The sequence below is a fragment of the Chamaea fasciata genome, unplaced genomic scaffold (genome assembly GCF_029207755.1).
Source record: "Chamaea fasciata isolate MVZ Bird 193981 ecotype frontalis unplaced genomic scaffold, bChaFas1.0.hap1 SCAF_5, whole genome shotgun sequence".
Taxonomy (NCBI): domain Eukaryota; kingdom Metazoa; phylum Chordata; class Aves; order Passeriformes; family Sylviidae; genus Chamaea; species Chamaea fasciata.
The window spans coordinates 19,572,834-19,583,791 of NW_027094090.1; positions in this window are offsets into that span (position 1 = coordinate 19,572,834).

Sequence of the window (10,958 nt, forward strand, 5' to 3'; positions counted from 1 at the left end):
CCAGTGTTAAGGTGATGTAATTCCCTTATGCCACAGTACTTTCAATTGTCAGTAGACAGTGTGGTGAATTTCTTGCTGGCTGCAGCCTCTCAGCTGACACTTCTAAAGACGTGTGAAAAATCCTTGAGGTTGCCCATTCACTCTCCACTTGGTACAGTTATGTAGGTCAGCTGTACAGGTCTGAAGTGATACACCAATATATATAAGTACCAGTGTCAGGCAAAGCAGATTTTCTCAAAACTAAGGATCTGAACTTTGTGTAGTGCTCTGAAAGCAGCAAAATTCAATCATTGGAGAGAATTTCATTATGCAGAAAATGCAGAGTGGGATTCTCAAGCATGTACCCTTACATCTGGGGAGGGCAGTGTTTCCTAGGAAGAGCTGCCCACAAAGATTCACGTTGCCTTTTCATCCAAGAGCAGGACTCAAGTCTGTGTGGACAAACTGTCATTCTCTGTGATATCTCTGGTTCCTATTGATTTAGCATGTGTTGCTGCCCTTGTAGAAATCAATATCAGACTTGATTGGACCTACTCAAAGAAAGAAAGGAAGCCATATACATTTCCTTATCCCTGGGATAAGCTGAACTCAGAGAACACCCACTTAACTCATCTTTACGTGTTGTGCTCCAGCAGGTTTGCAGCAATGTCTATCACAAGCTGCAGGCTGCTGATGTCAGGCACCCAGCTCTGGGTGTTACCACAGTAGCTGCTTGCTGAGGGCAGGATGGTGGCCCAGACATGCTGTTTCACTGACCAAACTAGCAGACAGCAAGTGTATTTTGGCTGATATAGGAGTAGATAATTGATAGGCGCATAGCAACCACTGCTTTGCTGAAATGAAAGGAAAATTTTAGTGTCCTCCCCACCAAAGGGGACTTATTTAAACTGAATGACCAAAAACAAGAGAGAAGAGACAATGCTGCATTTTTAAATGTCTGCTCAGCCTGAATTGCATTTACATCTCCATCTGCCTTGCCTCTGCCTAGTGGTTTCATCTTGACAGATCTGATGACTCACATTCTTCAAGACTGCTTTCCTGTTTACTTCACAGGAAATAGGACTGCATGTTGGGAGCACAGAAACCCCTTTCTCCAGGGTACTCTTACTCAGAGTACATTTGACAACCCAAAAGAGAGACAAGTGTGTCAGAAACATCTTTTGAGCTATATTTAGGCTGTGTAAGCCCAGCAGGAGATCAACCATTTCTGTCTCCCAGCAGCTCGAGAAGTGCTTCTGTGGGGACTTTTCTAATGCAATAATGATTTTAGTATTGTTTTTACTAATAATTAGCTGTACTGAGTAAATGTACACTTACACAAACATACATTGATATATATCAATTGTACACTTACAAATTCTATATATTCATGTAAATATGCATCTTGCATAGGAATGTTCATCTTCTGTACTTCACTTTGTAAATAAGCTATATTTAGTAATTTCTTTTCCCTTCAGTTCCCATTATCCCACATTAGGCCCAACCCATCCGGTTACATGTGTTGCTGACTCCACTGGCATTTTCCAATGCTCAGTCTGCTGATGAAGATGCTCTGGTCCAGCTGAGTTGATACTGTCAGTGAGCCAGGCCCTGATCATGGGAGCTGTTCTTTGCATTGTACTTCCAATGACTCCTTGGCACTAAAACTCAGGGCAGAATTTGTCTCTGTGCTGCGGACACACTTTGCACGGTCACTTTGCACATCCTTTGTATCTCCAGAGCTGGCTCCCAAAGCCAGCTTGGACCAGAGGAAAGCAAAGCAGAGATGAAGCTCCTGTCACTTGTCCCAGCCACCACGTTATCTTCCAGTCAAAAGTACAGCAGGGTTAGCGCTTGCAGGCTGCATCAAGGGAATTACATCTCCAGCTTGAAGCAAGCTTGTCACTGCCCTCTCAGGCTTACATCAAAAGAAGCACTAATGAAAAGCTAAGTCTGAGAGCATGAGCCCAGGCTCCTAAAGCCACTGACTGAATGAGAGCTGAAAACAGCCTCAATCACACTTGACCTAGCGCTGCACAGGGGGAAATACTCGCCTTTATATCACAATCACAGAAGAGTATTAATAAGAATAGTGAAAACCCATCTTTAACCTTTCAGTTACAGCGTTCAAGAAGCTCCAGAAGAGCTCATCCTTATTGTCTCTGGCTTACAGTTACAGACACTGAAGCACAAGAAAGTAAAACAATTCTACTCCAGCTGTGCCTAAACTATCTAATCTAAAGCTGACAATATACCATAGGTAGGGCACTATCTGCCAGCAAAGCCAGGATCTTTTTGGGTTCTGCAGGTCAGGATGGTTTTGGGTTCTGCAGGAAAGTTTTCTGAATTCTCCTCCTACAAGAATTTTTTTAATTTTTTTTAAATTCTGACAATCATTGTGGAATATTGATCAAGGAATGTTTCACATTAAGGACACAACATCTTTTCTCATTAAAATAATTTTGCTAAAATACATGCCACAGAGTACATTGGGAGTTTTTAACAATATTTTTTGTGACACCTTGCAATATTTTCTGGCTTTTAATGATGAATATTTCATTCTGTCTGTAAACAGACTGTAACTAATGGCAAAACATTCTGTGTACTTTATTTACAAGAAACAAATCTTCAGCTTTTGCTATTCCCTGAGATGTTAGTGTTTTTTAACTGGTTTACAACATTGTACAAGCAAAAATAATTATGAATGACTGCCACGCCGCTGAGGATCTTGGGGTTCTGTAGGTCAGATTCAAGGAAATGCTGGCCTCCCAATCCTGTTGTCCTCAGTGGTTCTGGATGCTTCTGTGTTTTAATGCTTTACTGATTTGCTGTTTGTTCACAGAATAGATTTGCCTGGTGTCAGTGCCAGCTTCAGCTGAAAGAAGTTGTTGGGCCTCCTGCTGCTCCCCAGAGCAAAGAAGTTTACTGACTCTTGCTTAACTCATTTTGCTTTATAATCACAGGGCTCATAGCAGTCACCAGTCTAGCTTTCCACAAACACATCTAGGGACAGCAAAGACTACAATAAATCCCTGAAAGAGGAATGCATGATTCAAAGCAAAATTTGACATCTTGCATGAAATGAGACAGAAAACCACCCCATAACCCACTCCAATGCAGATGGCTCCCTGTAAAGAAAAATTACACAATTAGAAGATTATACTAGTTTTTGCTCTTAGAGCTTTTATACCATGGCAATAACCCCATGGCAGTTTACCAGTTCCTGCTCTGGAATAACAAGCTTGTGCCCAGACCCTGAGGCGCACAGCAGAGGAGACAGATGGGTACATTTTGTTGCTGAGGAAAAGAGTTTCTGAGAGCAGTTCAGGAACTCCTTTTGCAAAGTAATGGATGTGTTCATCCATGCAAACTTGGAAAAAGGATGTGCCACAATGGGGGCTAAGAAAACTCTGTACTATTTGTCCTCTATGTACAGTCCTGCAGACTTCACATTGACAGATTTATCCTGTTATTGGAAAGGCTTGAACAATATAAAGGAGTGACTAGATGTCTAGAATAAATTAATAGTCAGGAGAAGGGAAGCTCCAGGGAGATCTTATTGTGGCCTTTCAATACTTAAAGGGGATTATAAGAAAGATGGAGACAGACTTTTTAGTAGGGTCTTATCACAATATTACAAGGAGCAATGGTATCAAACTAGAAGAGGGTTGAAAAGAGAGTTTAAACTAGAAAAGGATATATCTAGATTCAGACTAGCTATAAAGGATAAATGGTCCAGAATAACAAAGCTGAGAGTCTGAGAAACCTGGTATCCCAGGTTTCTTCATAGAATGCTTCACATGACGATAGAAGTGGCAGAAGACTCAAAGGAGGTTCTGTGAGAAGCTTGAGTATCATGAGAATTACTCCCAGGCAATGACAGAGTACTTTAGCACTTGGGAAGAAGACATGCAGGGTCACAAAGGTGATACTGGAGGTACTGGAGCATCTCTCCTATTAGGAAAAGCTGAGAGAGCTGGGACAATGAATATGACTTTTTCTCAGGTTTGATTCTTCACCCGAGATTTAGGTGGTCAAGAGGTTTTTTGCCTCTGAAAGCCCTGAGCCAGGTCGCAAGAAAGAAACAGAGTCTTCAAGGTCTTGTTTTCTTGATTTCCCGTCCTGTTTATTATTTCATATCTCACAATGTTCTCTGTGCCCAGTCGAGATCTAAACAGCAGCTAGGACACGAGGTGACTCCTGCCGCGGTGGGATGTCGCAGCCCCTTTATACAGAAAATTATGTATCACCTGTTTATAGTTACGTTCCAATGCCTATCACCTATACTAAAGGGGTCAACTCTACTCTGACCCAATCTCCTTAAACTACTTTGTGCCACCATCACCAGAAGATGGAGGCCAGGGGAGAAGAAGGAAGAACTCAGGGCACCACCCTAAATCCTCCATCTTGTCCCCCATGCATCTATATTCTAAAAACTCAAAACCACATAATTTTTCATCCTGTGCTAAGCTAAACTACTGTTTTCACACCTTTGTGGTTTGTAATTCTTCTCTCAATGTTGGAAGCCGTTCCCATGGGCTGAAGTCAAAGGCAGTGTCCTCCTGGTCTCTGTGCCAGGGTCTACTACAACCCCCTTGTTCAGCTCCAAGACCCCCCTGTACAGATGCAAGACCCTCTTGCTCGAGTCCCAAACCTCTCTGCTGAGGTCTGTCGCCTCCCAGGGCGCCCAGAGGAATGCCCTGGACTCCGACAACCTTTCAGCTAGACAGATGGTGGCTGCAAAAGGAATGGCATTGAACATACCTAATGGCTCTGTCGCCTGGCACCAAGCTCCCTCAAAGACTCTCCATTTGACCATGTGAAATCAAGGAATTCCCTGTTACGGAAAGAGAACATCAGCCAGAAACACAATATATTTACAGATAGGTACCTCTCCCTCTATATTTAAGATCTTTTCAAAAGTCTATTTAACTCTTTTTATCACAGGTTTGTCAGGATGTCCCACAGCAGGAGTCAAAGTGTTTCTCTGCAAGCCTGTATTTGCTTGTCAGAGAATTGCTTGGCCTAATTTGCTCTAAATCCTCAGTTTCTACTCATCTTTCGGGGAGGCCTGGTCTCCTGCCGTAAGTCTTTGTTTAAACAAAGTTTCATATTAAAATAACCACAAGATGGGAACCAAGGGGAGATCCAAGAGTAAAGTCTTGGAAAGAGACACTCGGACCTAAACCTAGAGCTATCTTTTCATATTTTCCTTTACCATCTAGATGCAGGTTTATTACACTGAATTTCTGGGTAACAACAGAGGAAATATGGGCTGACAAATGAAATTTCCTCTGCAGGTTTGCTCCTCTTTTTCCTAGCAGACCAAGTGTCTCCTTTGGAGGTTCTGGCCCAGGACTTTAAACAGATATATTTAAAACTTGATGAACCTCTGTTGTACTGCTTCCTTGGCAAATATATGGTAAAATAGGGATGTCATTTTCACTACAAATGGGAATTGGATTTTTGATTTTTACCTTAAGCATTGAAACAAATCCATAAAAATGTATCTAATTTCTTCAAGTTTAGGTAGTATAATTAAGTTTTGTGAGTTATGTAGTGAACTAAAATCTGTAAATCTCTAGGGGTTTTTTAAGTGCTTCATGTTTGGGCTAATAGTAAATTGCTAGATACTTGGTGACAGATTTCATGTGCAAAACCAAGGCAGAAGTCTTCTGATGAGATAACTTGCTAATTTAGCACATTACTTCCTAGTTTTGCACAGCAGCAAGTGCTTGGGAGCTGCTGTCATAGAGAGCAGCACAATGGCTGCTCCAACCAAGACGCCAGACAGCCCTCAGCTTTTGCACTGCTCCTGCCCAGCTGGCTTTGCCTGCCTGCCTGGGCTCACAGCTGCTCCTCCTAGGAGGGCTCCTGGGCAAGCACTGAGCAGCCTCATCTTTTTGGGCATTAAAACACACTCTCTATGCAGGAGAGTTGCCCACTTCCTTGTTTCTGCAGCCAAAACGTTACCCAGCGAGGAATGAGCTCACAGATCTGCAGCCATGGCTGTGCAAGGCATGGGGACACAGGAGGGACCACTTGACTTACTGATTTCTCAGGAGAAATGGTGAGGAGCAGAACACGGGTGAGTCAGGGCCCAGAGCTACCAAAGGCAACAGGCGTCCCCTGGGAAGTCAAACACAGCCAAAGGCCACGTAGACAATGCTTATCCTTAGTTGAGCCTGTCACTGATTTGTCTCTGCCCCCCACCCCTTCACCCAAAGCTCACAATCTGTGACATCCCTGCCTGCTGAGCCCTCCTCTGACATTCCACTCTGTTTCTCTACCATGTATCTCTTTGCACATTAAATCTGTTCTTCTCAAGGCAATTCTTGTGCCTAGGTTTCACTGCCTGCTTCTTCATTAACCAGTAACACAGTACCACTGGAGCAGATCAGTAAATTGAAGCAGTTGCAGCTGATTTCCTCACTGCTCCAGGGTCTGTGGTCTGGAAGTTTAAATGCAGGTGACATTAAGTGTGCTGTCCTGGACCAAAAATTCCTGCCAGGCATGTATGTGAGACTCGCCATGTGTCTGAAGCCTTATTTTTCTACCAGGGGCTGGTTTGTACCTCTGGTAGAATCTCCAGGGTTATTCTATGCTGGAGAAGCTGCAATCACAACAGACTCACTCTGCAAAATGAACCAATGTGCAGCTGGTAGGTGCCACAGGCAATATTCTCCAGAATCATGCTACTCCTTGAAGCCAAACTGCCAGAGATAATGATGTTTCTCTCCCTCAGCCATCCTCACTCCCAGAGCTACAGATTGGGTATTGGTGGGAAGCAGCTTGCTCTGCCTCACCAAAGCATCTGTCTGGCTGCAGCTCATCACCACAGCTGCCACAGAAGAGGCTGCAGAACCCTCCCAGCAATGAGGAAAACAGGGAGAGCCAGCAGGTGCCAATACTGTTCACCAGCTCTGGAGATCCAAACCGAGTGGAATTTAGCAGCTCACATGCAAGGTGCATTCTCCCCAGAGGGTAAAATTGTGCTTATGCACCACTGTCATCTTCAACTCTGCCCACTGAATGTGCTAACATTCAGCTACTGTGAAGTAAAATTAGACTAAAATTTACAGCATATTTACCACCTCTGTGTGGCAATTATGTGTGTGTGTTTACTTTTGCTCCATGCTAAAAGTAAGTAAATCCCTCATTTTCACTGAAGAGCAAGTTTTGCTTTATCATAGGATGGACACAAATTCAAGACTGCATGCCCCAGAGTATCTGATGCCTCCCAAATCCACTTTCTACTCTCCCCTACCAGTTTCTTCTGTTCTCTGGAGTTGACTCCATTAGGTAACTCCTTAGGGACAGGAATACTAATGTCTTCACTGTAGTGTTGAAATTTTAAATATTCATTTGTTGTTTCTGCTTAAGAAGTCAGAGACCATGTGCTAAGTGATACCAAATGTGTCCAAATAAGTTACGCCTGTGCTGAGCAATCTATCAGGTTAGAGTAACAAATGACTACACAAACAGCTAGCTTGAATGATGTTTCCGCTGCAGATTTACAGCAGATATAAAACCCCAAAGCATTTGACTCCCAAGCAGCACAGACAAGACCTGTTTAACATGGATGTCTGATACACACAGACTTTATGGCACAGAAGTTGGTACACCTGAATGCAAACTGAGGATTTTATGGTATCATTTCCATTCTCTTCCTGCTGAATGGTAATAAAGCAGCAAATGTATGAATAAGATAACATTGTTTCTGTTAGCAGGCTGGCAATCAGTTAATCGACTTTCTATGTGCACTAGGCAATTTGTATGTGCTGGTCCAATTATGCCTTACTCCTGGAGAATAATGCCTAGTATTTAGCAGAATTGTTATTCCAATGACACATTACCTCCAAACATTTTTGTTAAAATATCTTCCTCTTGATAACTCCCTTAATCACCTTCTGAAATGTTAATATGTATCTGCCCTTCTGTTGATATATTAAATACTTTTCTTTTAATTAGAGAGTTCAAAGGCAAAAGCTTTACAAATGAAATGGAGTTAACTCTCCTCTACATTAGCTTGGACCATTTATTTTGCCAACACTTAGGCTGGACGAGGAGCTGTTCCCACTGGCAGGAATCCTGCTGGGCTGTCAGGATGGGCCACTTGTCTTCAGCAAGGCAGAGGCAGCAAATTGGCCCTTGTCCTCAGAAAGACTGTGACTGAAAGGCCACCTTCCTGCTGAGTGTCCTCCGTCCCAGCAAACTTGGTCAGCTGAAGCCTCTTCTTCAGGGGCATAACCAAACCACCAATCATAGGCCACAGAAATTCAGGGGGAATTTAATATGGACTGCTTTATTCAGGCACAGGACCTTTTTTAATAATCTGAATTTTAATAATTTAGTTATTAAGCTTAGTCAGTGAGTTCTGAGAGCTCACTGTTCTGAGAGTACATTACTTTTGTACACGTGAAGAAAAAAAAAATAAAAATTGAGTTGGAAAATATTTTTTGAAGTTCTGCTTTTTCTGTCTCCTGCAAAAATGTTGGGATGAAAATACCTGACACATAAACAAGAAAAGGGATGTACAGGGTGGAAAGAGAGACGACAGCAGATACATATATGAAATTAGTTAATGAAAACTCAGAGATAATATAACAAAAACAGCTTTGCAATTTTGTATAGGCAAGCAGCCTGCACAAAGTTGTATGTTTACCCAAGGTAGTACAGGTAAAATAAAGAAGTTTTATGTGCTATACCTAAACTAAAGGTCAAGGTCAAATGCCACGGTGCAACACTCCTCTGTGAAAAAAGTTTTCATTGACCTGCCTGCATCACCTCTCTTTACCATGTTGCTTACAACACAATGATAGACACTGTGGATAACAGATGCTGCTTTGGGGAACAGGATTTAGGGGTAGAAGCCCCAATGGCTTTTGTTGGGATATTAAGATTGTAACTTGTCTGATTTTATTATTAATGTGTCTGTTGCCAGCTGACTTGCCATACACAGAGAAATTCATTTGGGCAAGCATAACCTCGCCTCTGAGGGCTTTCACATTTTTTAATTCAAAGGTAGCAATACAGCCTGAGCATACCTTACACTCTCTATCCCAGTTCTTGAGGTTTCTTCTTCAGCTAATGGCTTATACAATCCTGCCACCTTACAAGACATCAGGCTCCAGCCAGGCTGCTTCAGGATTCCATACCTGGTTCACCTGCAGGAACCATTCCAGCACTATCTGAGGCCACATTAAAAACCCCACAGTTCTCCACCTCTGACACTTTCAAGGTGGACAATATGAGTCCAGATGGGTACACTGATTTATTCACCAGTTGCAGCAATTCCACTGCTTTTCTATGGTGGTATGAAGTGACAAATTCAGCTCAGTTCTTACATTTCCTAGAAAAATGTACAATTAAAATGTACTTAGAAATTTTGGATCAGTGGGTAAGAACTTTGAAGTAGACAGATTTTCTCCCCTTTTCTTAGGGTTCAGTGTTCTGAAGCGAGATGCAGGTCTTTCTCTCAGCACCAGCACCCCTTTAATATTAAAGCTGTCCTGTTCATTAAGAATCTTGCAGGAAGAAAGATTCTTTATAGCCAGTAAGTCTGACACAGTGCTACACAAGAGATCAAGTAAAGGACCTGCTTATGTGTGAGTTGTATTGAGCTGAAAGGTGCTGTTCAGTATTCATTTGTTACCTGCTGGGAGCCAACAGCTCTGCCGGCAGCACTGACTGACCAACGCCTGCTGATAGGTACAGGAAACAGCATTTCTACTCACACTACACAACCAGCATTCCTAAATAGCTTATTTAGCCAGCTGCTCCTGCTCCTCTCCCCCTCTCACCAGGAGACAGACCTTAATAGTGCTTGTTGGCAGGAGCTGCCTTTGGTACACAGGTGGAAATGTTTCCGTTAACTCCAGCGTAGACATTGATCACGAGCTCATGCAGAAATGGAAGGTTCAGAAAAGAACCAGTTTCTATTCCGATAAATTAATCCCAAAGGTGACATTTTGTACGTGGTTAAACCAGTTCTAAATAAACTTATTGAACGTCCAGTTTTTCTGGTTAATATTCACACATATCCATTATTAACATCATTCAAAGAGATAAAATGTTATAATTTGTTGCCATTGTGTGTTATTCTATAATTTGGTGTGATTTCATATGATAAGTATTTGTAACAATCTCAGTCCTTATCCTGGTAACTAGGTTTAATAACAAGATTCCTAAACAAACTATAAGAGAAATTAATCAGACAATACTTTACCTGCATATTGCATTAATTATGCATCCACCCACTGGCAATAATGAAAGTTCAAGCCTTGCCTGAAGTTAGGCTTAAGAATCAGCAAATATATTTTTAACAGCTTAAAGCTAAAATCACCTTTATGTAATTTCTTATTGAGAAATAATCATAGCATTGGTCTTGCATGTAACTTGCAGACACAGGCATTTATCTGATTTTTTAAATACTTTACTACCATTTGTTATCAATCAAGGTAAGTACATATCTTTGCATGTGTTGTACAGTCTTTTCTATCAAGAGTTTTATAATCATTTTCTGGAAGAGACTGAAATTTTTATATTGCAACATGAAATCTAAAACTATTGCAAGTGTAGGTGACAGAAATAGAGAAAATATGTTTCCAAAAAGCTTATGTAATAGGATCTGAATTAATCTCAATGATGGACAGGGAGTAGAAATTCTTTTTTACTAAGCTGTCTGGAAAGAACACCCAAGATCTTAACAGTTAGCAGCAATGTTTGTTCTTTAACTATCACAAGTCATATGTAGCTAAAAACATCAACCCCTCACTTGTGAGCCTTCACTCACAGCTTTGATGAATAACATATTAATATTGCACAGAAAGAACTTGGAACATTTTCTCATATACCTGTCATGTGTGCTTTGTGTTTATGCTAATTTATTTTATGGAATTAGAGTGCTCCCAGTGGTACTGCAATGAAATCAGTGCAGTTATTGTAATTGGATTTACCTTGCCAGAGGAAAGGTCAGC